The sequence below is a fragment of the Lutra lutra genome, chromosome 6, assembly GCF_902655055.1.
Source record: "Lutra lutra chromosome 6, mLutLut1.2, whole genome shotgun sequence".
NCBI lineage: Eukaryota > Metazoa > Chordata > Mammalia > Carnivora > Mustelidae > Lutra > Lutra lutra.
This window is the reverse complement of record NC_062283.1, coordinates 83,805,702-83,817,246: the sequence shown is the minus strand read 5'-3', so window position 1 is coordinate 83,817,246 and position 11,545 is coordinate 83,805,702. Positions and strand designations below refer to the sequence as shown.

The window sequence follows — 11,545 nt, the reverse complement described above, 5'->3', positions numbered from 1 at the left end:
GGGTCCTGGGATCGAGCCCCGCGTCGGGCTCTCTGCTCAGCAGGGAGCCTGCTTCCCTCTCTCTCTCTGCCTGCCTCTCTGTCTACTTGTGATTTCTCTCTGTCAGATAAATAAATAAAATCTTTAAAAGTTAAACAATATCAAATACATATGAAGGCTAATACATCTCTTTCAAGGACCTTAAGTGATATCTTTATCTCTGGTATATTCAGTCTAGTCCTGATTAAACATCACAAGAAAGATGCAGGTGTAGAGATTTCAAAACATAATTAGGGGCCTCTTTTTATGAAAATATGTTGGCGACTATGAATTCCATAATTTTTATAACTTCATTTTTTTCTCCCACCATTCCTGACAGTTGTGTGTAAAATCTTCCCACATCATAATCAAGAAAGTGTCTATAAAAGTCTATGAACTTTATATTGGACAAAACTATTAACTCCTATTGGGTAAAGAGGCATCACAGAATAGTGGTCATGACACATGATTTGGAATCACACTAGCATGTGAATCCTAGCTCGGACATACACGTGGTTTGATCTCCCTGCATCGTTTCTTTACCCATATGCTACAAATATAGTACCTGTTGGTGTCAACATTAACTATAGTGAGGTGTGTATTTGGAGGTCCACACACTGTACTTCCTCCTTTTGTCTCCCTGTCTAACTTTATTTACCTAGCATTTGGACTCATTAGAGTAATTAAATTGAATTACTACTGTTTTAATATGTGAAGTAAAAACACTTCAAAGCCCTGCTAAGCACACTGACCTTTTCTGTAAGTAGGAAAACACACCTCTTCTCACCTCATTGTTCAATAGGCGTGACATTTAGTGCACATTTGCATATGAGCACACACACCACACATATGTGCTGACATGCAAGTCAGCCCAACCCATGCCAGTTAGTAAACAGCACGCAGAGTCAGGGAGCATCACTATAATGCAGTTTTGTTTAGAGCTCCTCAGTGCCCCAAACTGCTGTCTAAGTGAAGTATTTTGTGTCTTAATTGCTGGTGAGCAGCCAAGCCATTTTCGGGGTTACTGTGAAAATTATGCAATTTTCCAATAGGAATATGTTTTGTCATGTCAAGAGAAAAGAAGCCTTTATCTAATTTACAGTTCAGAAGACACTGTGATATCCTTCTGAGGCCAAATTCTGGTCCCATGATTCCCATAAGAAACACAATAATAACGATATCAAAAAACAGATAGATCTCAGTATGTAGTTAATGTACACGACAGTCAGAATTTCTTAGGTCAGTCCAGATCCATTCAGTTCTCCATGGGGAAAAAGTAGAAAACAATGTAAATTCTTTCATATCCCTCTCAGACGACATCTTGCTGACAAAGTTCAAAACACTCTTAAGAAGAAAGGAAAAGCAAAACAAACAAAAAGACCCAGGAAATTGCAATGAGGCAACTTATTTATTTATCCCTAAATAAATTTCCTTATTTTACTTGTAATCCTGGGAATCATTAGCAGGTGCCTTAAACTTTCAAGAGTTTTGAATATGCGGATTTTGGTAGGTTGCCAAATAATTACCTTGTTTATTCCTTTCCAGTTTCAGGAACTTTACTAATAAATTTTGCTGGTAACCAACAACCCCATAACACTGACACACACATGCATCTGGTGGAACTCTTACAGCATGAGGCTATAGTAGGCAGATGGGTACCATTTTATGAGGCTCTGCCACCAAAATGATGATGTCAACACAGTGCTCCTTCGTGTTTTGCTAGTAAATACTTGAAATGGAAATCTTGGAATCATAGATCAAACATTACAAGGTAAAAACATTACAAGGTGAAAACTTCATGTGCCTCAATTAGAAATTATTCTGCTTGGTTCATATTTTCCATTTGAAACTTCTTTTTTAGTCCCAGTTTCTCTGAGGTTTTACTCAGGAGGCTAAAATGTTATGCCTCCCAGGAAAATATTTTGACTTTTTTTCCCTTTCTGTTTCACAGCAGAAACAGAGAATTTACACTGTGAGGCATAGCAAGGTTTTTTGCTAATCATAAATAAAACTTTGATTCCTCCAGAAGTTGATTGTGTAATCTACACCACAGAGTGCAAACCAAAAGTAGGTTACTGCATGTTGAATCCACTTAAAAAAGAACTAAAATATTATTAAACAGCTTGAGAGGTTGTTAAAGAAATGTTATTTATTCACTAACAGAAATTTGGCCCATGCCCCAAGTCATTATTATTTCAAACAGCAGGGACCTGAAGATTAAGCCTTCCTCTTATTGGCAGGAATCATCTTCTGAGAGCAGATTTGAGAATTTTGGTAGGGAAGGCTAGGCAACTATGATTTTTTCTACTGCAAATAATTCAGTAGGAAGACATAGCTTGTCCCAAAAATATCACTACTACCTTAAAAAATAGCAGAAATTATTAATAAAATAACTGAATAAAAATGGAGTACTTCAGTGGAATAAATATGTTATACATCTCAAATTAATATAACATTGCATGTCAACTGTACTTCAGTGAAAAAAAAATTGAGAGCCTCAATGATCAGGATTGCTTAAAAATTAGATATAAGAATATTTCACATAATCATAAGTCAGTTAGCATTTGTTGGGCCTTTTCAAGGACTGTATCAGTTTTCTTTTGTCACACGACAAACCACCCAACCACTTGTGGGTTGGTGCTCAACCAACCTTTATTTAATTATTCATTTTTAGGTCAGCAATTTGGCCAGGGCTTAACGGGGCAGTTCTGGTCACAGCCAGACTCACGGAGGCATCTTCAATCAGCTCTGGGGGCTAGTTAGATGCCAGGTGCTCCAGGATGATGTGGTGGGCAGAATAATGACCCACCTACCCCAAGATGTCCTTATCCTAATCCATGTAACCTGTTGAATATGTTACTTTATACTGCAAAGGGGGGATTAAGGTTATAGATGGAATCAAGGTTAATTAGTTCATTTTAAAATAAGATCACCTGGATTATACCAGTATAAAAACAAGGGTCCTTAAAAGTGTAAGAGGGAGTCAAAAGAGGAGGTCAGAGTGAAGTGAATTGAGAAAGACTCCAATAGCAATTGCTGGCTTTGGAGATAAAAGCAGAGGCTATAAGCCAAGAAATTTGGGCAGGCTCTAGAAGCTAGAAAGGAAAGGAAAATGATTCTTCTCTAGAACTTCCAGAAAACAACACAGCCCTGGTGATACCCTAATTTTAGTCCAGTGAGACCTGCCTTGTTCTTGACATACAGAACTGAGAAATGACAAATTGGTATTATTTAAGCCACTATATGTTTGGTAATTTGTTAGAGGAGCCATGGAAAACCAATACAGATTGTCTCAGATGGGAGAATCTGTCTCTGCTCCACATGGTTTCTCATCCTCCAACAGGCTATCTTCGGGTTTTGCTCAGATTAAAAGTGGGGAGGATCCCAAGATAGTGAGTGGATAGAGTGTGAGGCCTATAGATACATCTGAAGCCCCAAACTGGCCCATCATCATTCTGCCATATTCTGTTGGCCAAACCAACTCACAAGACCAACCCTATGGTTGCAGATTTAAGGAGTAGGAAAATAGATCCCACCTCCTATTGAGAGGAGATACCAAGGAGCTCAAATCAAAGGAGGGAGTCTAGTTTTGCAAACAGCCTACCACAAAGACAAAAACCTTCATATCCCACTATTGCATTTCCTTTTTAAGGAACTGGGCTTAAAATTTGAACAACGGTATTGCCTTAAAGATGAAAACAGTATGTTGTGTGCTTTAAAAATCGTATTAGTTTTGGGGAACTTTCCAGAACGCTCGGTGAGACGCGGAGGAGCGGCGGCTACCCGAGCTGCGCCCAGCAACGCGCTCCTTCCCGCTCCCCCACATCGGCCTCGGCCCTCTCACCGGCTGTAGAAAATGGTGAAAGAAACCACTTACTATGATGTTTTGGGGGTCAAACCCAATGCCACCCAAGAAGAACTGAAAAAGGCCTACAGGAAACTGGCCTTAAAGTACCACGCTGATAAGAATCCAAATGAAGGAGAGAAGTTTAAACAGATTTCTCAAGCTTATGAAGTACTCTCTGATGCAAAGAAAAGGGAATTATATGACAAAGGAGGTGAACAGGCAATTAAAGAAGGTGGAGCTGGTGGTGGTTTTGGCTCCCCCATGGACATCTTTGATATGTTTTTTGGAGGAGGAGGAAGAATGCAGAGAGAAAGGAGAGGTAAAAATGTTGTGCATCAGCTCTCAGTAACCTTAGAAGATTTATATAATGGTGCAACAAGAAAACTAGCTCTGCAAAAGAATGTGATTTGCGATAAATGTGAAGGCCGAGGTGGTAAGAAAGGAGCAGTTGAGTGTTGTCCCAATTGCCGAGGTACTGGAATGCAAATAAGAATTCATCAAATAGGACCTGGAATGGTTCAGCAAATTCAGTCTGTGTGCATGGAGTGCCAGGGCCATGGGGAACGGATCAGTCCTAAAGATAGATGTAAAAGCTGCAATGGAAGGAAGATAGTTCGAGAGAAGAAGATTCTAGAAGTTCATATTGACAAAGGCATGAAAGATGGCCAGAAGATAACATTCCATGGTGAAGGAGACCAAGAACCAGGACTGGAACCAGGAGATATTATCATTGTTTTAGATCAGAAGGACCATGCTGTGTTTACTCGGCAAGGAGAAGACCTTTTCATGTGTATGGACATACAGCTGGTTGAAGCACTGTGCGGTTTCCAAAAGCCAATATCTACTCTGGACAACCGAACCATTGTCATCACCTCTCATCCAGGTCAAATTGTCAAGCATGGAGATATCAAGTGTGTGCTAAATGAAGGCATGCCAATTTATCGTAGGCCATATGAGAAGGGTCGCCTCATCATCGAATTTAAGGTAAACTTTCCTGAGAATGGCTTTCTGTCTCCTGATAAACTCTCTTTGCTGGAAAAACTCCTACCTGAGAGGAAGGAAGTAGAAGAGACTGATGAAATGGACAGGTAGAACTGGTGGACTTTGATCCAAATCAGGAAAGACAGCGCCATTACAATGGGGAAGCATATGAGGATGATGAACATCATCCCAGGGGTGGTGTTCAGTGTCAGACCTCTTAATGGGGCCAATGAATAACACTGCTGGCATTTTATGTGCAGTAGTGAATGAGTGAAGGACTATAATCATAGCTCACTACTTGCTATTGTTTTTGTTTTAATATTCAACTATAGTAGTGTTTTAAAAGTTAAATGAAGAATAAACTCAAATATAAAAGCTCTGACTTTGCCCTGTATGTATGATGACTTCAGTGTGGAAGATAAGTTTAATATTTGTAAAAACTGCTTTCAAAAAAAATCTCCCCTAGCATTTGTTAGGCCATACCTTGTAATTAATTTCAGTTCTATGTATATGAAATAGCTCAGACTGAAATGCTAGGTGTATGTATTGACTTCAGTGTATCACCCTTAATTGTTAAGCTATGAAGTTAAAACTTGTATTTAATTGGCAATCAGACAAAGAATTTGTAGAGAAGTGTTGGTCTGTAGTTATGTTAAGTGGGATTCATTGTGATGCCTCTGCATTTATTGCCTCAACTGTTACTTGAAGATGGCATGCTATGTAATTTGGCCTGTGGTATCAGTGATAGAAAGGATACCTCTTTAAAGAAGGGGTTTATCATATATACTGCTGCTTGAGGGCTTGCACTTGTAGAATTGCATTCCCTTCTGTGCCATCTTTTTTTTTCCCTTTAAAAAAAAAATATATATATATATACATATATATATATACACACATATATATATATATGTATGTATAATATCAGTCCTGGTTATACTTTTTTTCCTTCTCTTTGGACCATGATAAGCTTCAGAGTAGTGGCTTTGGGAGCAGGGTAACTTACAGTGAAGAGACATTTATGTGGAGAAGTTTGCATGTATGAGATAGGAAGGTTTTTTTTTTTTTTTTTTTTTTAAGGTATGTTACAGGCTTACTTTAAATAACTTAACGCTCCGAAGTAACTGTAATTTAATGTTGGTAGTATAGCAAATTATGATGAATAGCTTTAATTGTATGTTTAAAAAGTCATGTTCACAAGCTTAAATCTGGTTATCAGAATTAAGCATTTGGAATGTATGAATGTGTCCTTAATATACTGATTACAAAGCAAAAAAAAAAAAATCGTATTAGTTTTGAATAATGGTACTATTTATTTTTTTTAAAAAGTCAAGATCTATTTTTTTCATTTAAATTAGATTAACATTATTTAGGGTGTCCAGATGATCTGGACATCTAAGCGGTGTTGTCTGATAATAATAGAATGGGACTCACATAAATAATTTCACATTTTTAACAGAAGCCACATTTTTAAAAAAGCAAAAAGAAAATAGTAAAATGAATTTTGATATTTTATTAAAGCCAATGTAGCTAAATATTATCATCCACCATGAAATCAAAATAAAAATATTGAGATATTTTGCATTCTTTTCTTCATCTTAAATCTTCAAAATCCAGTATGCATTTTTTACTTCTAGCATATCTCAATCTGCATTAGCCTCATTGCAAGTGCTCGGTAGTCCCATGCATCTAATGGCTACCCTACTAGACAGAGCAGATCTAAAAAATTCAAGGAAAGCCCCAGATAAAATGAGAAGGAGCCAGAAGTTTGTCCTTAATGCTCCTCTTTTCTCTTTTCTCCATTGAGACATCTTCCTGCTTCTTCTTTCAGGGTCCCAGTGTTTTGTTGTCCACCCCCTTACTCTAGGAAAATAAGCAAGCATAGGGCATGGAAATACACTGTAATTTGAATATCCTGGGATTTGAAATCTGAAGTGCCATACACCAGACCCTGTAACATAACTTCATTTGAGCTTTGGATTCCACATCAACACCTAGCTCAGTACCCTGCAGAGAATTTTTATGAAATTCAAGTGCAATGTCTATGTAAAAGTATTTAGCACAATGCTTGGCATAGCAAAGGCATTGCAAAGAAGCTTTGCTAACTTTTCTTTTAAATCATGTCTGCTAGGAGAAGGTAATGTTTAACAAAAAAAGAAAAAGGACTGCTTTTAGAATTTCAGGCACCCCTCACAGGCTGGGAAGGATATCCCTTCAGAGGAGCGAATGAATCAAGGATATGAACTATTGGTGGAGGGGCAAGTATGTTTGAGAGCAAAGTATCCTTTGAAATTCCTCGTACTTCTAGACTCTTCTCTCTTTCTGATATTATAAAAGGGAAATTAGAAAATCATATTTTCAACATCTGAAAATCATATTTCAGATGTTCATTCAATATAAGATAATTTCCAGTTATTTTCACTGTAAAGATTTTTATCAGAGTACAAAATAAACTCTTGGTTTATATTTTAAGCCAAGAAGCATACTGCATTTCCCAAAGTGGACAAACTACAATACGACTGAATACGGCAGTGCAAATCGGGACAAAAGGACAAATTCATGCATTATCTATAGCTGTTTAAACCTCGGTTTTTCCTACAAGGTAGATACATCTAAATGCTGCAACATGATACCAGCATGGTTCATACTGTCTTAGTGAATCACCGCCCTTCCAAACAAATAAAAATATACAATTATTAGCTTCCCAGAAAGTGAATAAAATGTTGGCAAGTTCAATAAAATATTCTTTGTGAGTCAGAACATTCTTTGATATTTCCAAGACATGCAGTCTCAATTGCAAACATATTGTCTTTGGCCTTCAGCCCATGTGATTGGACACCAAGTAGTTATCCGCCAGCTACGAGGCAAAAAGTAGGTGAGATGTGCCCATGGGCTAACAGTTATCTGGTCAGACACTGAAACGTCTTTCTAAGTTACTTGGTGTCTTCGTCTTCTATGATTACTGCAGCAAAGTACCACAAAGTTAGTGGCTTAAAACAACAGAAATTTATCACCTCAGACTTCTGGAGGCTAGAGGTCTGAAATTACGGTTTTGGCAATACTCTGCTCCCTTTCAAACCTGTAGGGGACTCTTTCCTTGCTATTCCCAGCTTCTGATGATTTGCTGGCAATCTTTGGCATTTCTTGATTACATGTGCATACCCCCAATCTGTCTTCATCATCACAAGCTGTTCCCCTTGTGTGTCTCTGTCTTCACAGAGCTATCTTCTTGTAAGGACAAGAGTCATATTGAATTAGGAGTCCACAGTACTGGATCATGACCTCCTCTTAACTAATTACATCTATAGTGACCTTCTTCCCAAATCGAGTCACATTTTGAAGTACCGAGGGCTAAGACTTCCACATATCTTCTTGAGAGACACAATCCAATCCTTAATACTTGGTTCCGTTGGGATTTGAATAAAATGGTTGAGAGGCCATGGAGCCTAGTGGTTGAAGGCAGGGACTCTTGAAACCTTACCAGTCTGGATCAACTCAGGTAATTCAAATCCTGGCTTTCTGGTCTACTGTGTGATCTCAAACAAGTAACTTAACTCCAGTACCTCAGTTTGCTGTTGCTCTTGTCCTTGTTTTTTTGTTGTTTTGGGGTTTATTTGTTTATTTGCCTCTATCTATAGGAAGGCAATAATAGTAGTACCTAACTCACAAGGTTGTCTGAGGATTGAGCTAACATATAAAATGTATAAATAGTGCCCACCAAGTAGGAATACTATAAAAGGGGTTACTTATTACTTTGTTGTTATTGCGTTTTACTGCTTAAGTCCTCATAGTTATTTCCTACTCAAACTTGAAATTCCCTTCTTCACTGCTCTGTTTTGTTTTTGCGCCTTCAGGTATAGTTCTTCTTCTTCCAAAATTAAATGCCTCTCCTGTCACTTTTGCTTATGGTATGTAAACAGACAAACTTTCCAGAGAGGAATTTGGCCACACATATCAAAAGCCTTAAAAATGTTCATAATATTTGATCCAGCCAACTTATTTTCAGGAATTTTTTCTAAATAAATAATTTAAGGCGAGTGCAAAAATTGTGCTACAAGGGCTTTTTAAAAATCATAGTCATATTTATCACAACAAAGTTACATAAGAACTTTTTTGTAATGGCTGGTTTTTAAAAATCATATATCTATTCACATAATCAAATACTATCCAGTCATTGAAAATTGAACTTAAGATTATTTTCAACAACAACAAAAAACCATATTTGCTACACATTATTGAGTGAAATAAAGACAGGATACTCCCTATAGCAGAACTCTTCAAGAAATTTTCTTTGGTGATATAAATATTCTATATCTATACTGTTCAAGATGGTAGTCACTAGCTACACACAATAACACTCATTAGAAATGTGGTCAATGCAACTAAGAAACTTAATTTTTATTTAATTTAATTTTAATTAATTTCATTTAAATAGTCAAATATGGCTCATGGTTACTATAATGACAGTGAAGGTCTACAGTATCTTTTGTTGATTCTTCTGTCCCTCCTGTCCTCACCTTCCTTTAATGCTTCACTCATGTCTCTGTCCCTCCCTTCTGACTCAACTTAAAAAGTAATCTTCACTCTTTTCCCTCTATTTTTTAGCCAGTATCATCTGTTTTCAGGAGATAACCCAATAATGAATCTTTTTCAAGGCATAATGAGGCTTTATGGGCTACTAGTTTCATAAGTATTTGGAACCTAACCAAAATATGACTGACTGCCAAAGTAATCTCATGAGAATTCCACACATGAAGCTGAATATGAGGGTAGCAAATAAAATGTCTTTTCACCATTAAAATAAGAGATCTTCCACTGTCACTTTTTTTTCCATATTTACTTTTTAAAACATTAAGTGTTGCCCTGAGGACAAACCATTAGACCTATTAAGTGAGGATACTGAAGTGCTAAACTATGACCAAAAAGTGGAGCAACTGCAAATCTGTTGAATTTATTTATTACCTCTTGTAGTTTTCTTGTGGATTCTTTAGGATTTTCTATATATAACATCACATCATTTGTGAACAGAAATACTTTTACTTCTTCCTTCCCAATTTGAATCCTTTTATTTATTTTTTCTTGACTAATTGCTCTAGCTAGAACTTCCAGAACAATGTGGAGTAGCACTGTTGAATAGTAGAGATCCTTGTCCTGTTCGTGATTTGATGAGGGAAGTTTCAGTCTTTCACCATTGAGTGTGATGTTAGCTATGTGTTGTTTTTGTTTGTTTGCTTGTTTGTTTATAAATGTTGTATATCATCCTAATTTTCTGACGGTTCTCATAATAAAAAAGTGTTAGACTTTGTCAATGAGAATTACTGCCAAGTAATTAACATCCTTTAAATAGCACTGAGCTTTGTGCAGTTAACAATTTAATAAGTGTTTGCTGAGTTAAACCGATTTGAAAACAGCAAACACCAAAAACCTGGAATCACATGTCAAGAAACATTCTTCAAATAAATTATCCTTAGAGATTCACTTGGAAAGGTTGACTTCTCCACCTCCCCACCCCACACACACAAGCCATGTAACACACTAGGAGTAAAAAAAAAAATCACTTTTTACACTAAATAAATTTTAAAATATGGAAAGGGTGAACTCTGATACCTAATGCCATTAGTAAACATAGTTGTCTAAGAACACTTCTGAATTTAAGTAGGCTCAGACTAATGGAGGAATCGGAAAACAAAGCCACTACCTGAGGCTTTTGTAGAGAGTGCTTGCAGCCTCAGAAGCCTATGCCAAACATAAAGCATTCCTCGACAGTTTGGTGTCAAATTCGAATATCTGAGAGTTTCCTCTAATTAGATCATATGACATACATTTTTAAAGTGTATCAACATCAGAGCAGCCTATTGCAGAAAGGACTCTGTGGCTTCCACCAGAAGTCTATATTTTTCCTCCTGGGTACATCTGTGGCATTTCTTAGTAGGTATGATGGCCCCAGGTGTGTTATTTTCCTTTCAGGCATCCTAATTGGACCTTGCTGATGAAAAAAAAAAAAAATCCACAAGGAACAAGCAGTACAGAATAATATTTGTCACTGATGTGGTAGAAATAGAAAATTACACAAACAATTTGGGAATTATAGGTTCATCACCACTGGGGTGAAAAGTTATAGACCATTTCTCACCCTCAATTATCCATTGGTTCTCTGTTGTGCCTGAGCCAAATACCTGGTTTCTTTGCATGCCTCTCTAACTTCTACTCACCAAGATCTAACACTCAAAAAATGCCAGCCAAGAGTGACAGTGGCTAGGTTCTTGGTGAATACCTTTGAGAGCAATAATATATGTTTGCATGTAACTCATAATTAATCACTAAACTTCCTTTTGGGAAAAAAAAACACACTTTGGGGTATATTTTACTGTCTGGGGGGCAAGAAATGACAGGATGAGAAGAGAGGAGAAGCAAGTAAGGGGGGATGATTGAAAACATTTGACTTGGCTTGAAATGAAAGTACATATTTCACACATATTTTTAACCAACCCCAAAAGACAGCCTGACTTCGAACACGCTGAACAGGAAGCCATTTACTTTTGGAATGCCTGCTGAGCCCATCCAAAACACACACACTCCTAATACCCCTGGGCTATCTAAAAAGGGTTGGGGTGAAAATATTTAATTTATATGTGTAATCCCACTTCCTGTTTTATTTTTTTCCTCTTTGCCAACTCTGTTTTTCAAACTTTGTGGAAAATG

The 11,545-nt window shown here is 37.2% G+C and overlaps 1 long non-coding RNA gene and 1 pseudogene across 1 annotated transcript; one reads left to right on the top strand and one right to left on the bottom strand.

Annotated features, from left to right (window-relative positions):
- Positions 1 to 2,152: 2,152 nt before the first annotated feature.
- LOC125102434 (uncharacterized) lies at positions 2,153 to 10,824 on the bottom strand. Its single transcript, XR_007128125.1, has 2 exons — positions 10,666 to 10,824; positions 2,153 to 2,378 (listed from the first exon to the last, which is right to left on the bottom strand). It is a non-coding gene; the product is annotated as an uncharacterized LOC125102434 (long non-coding RNA).
- Positions 3,759 to 5,225, top strand: LOC125102429 (dnaJ homolog subfamily A member 1-like; annotated as a pseudogene).
- Positions 10,825 to 11,545: the final 721 nt, after the last annotated feature.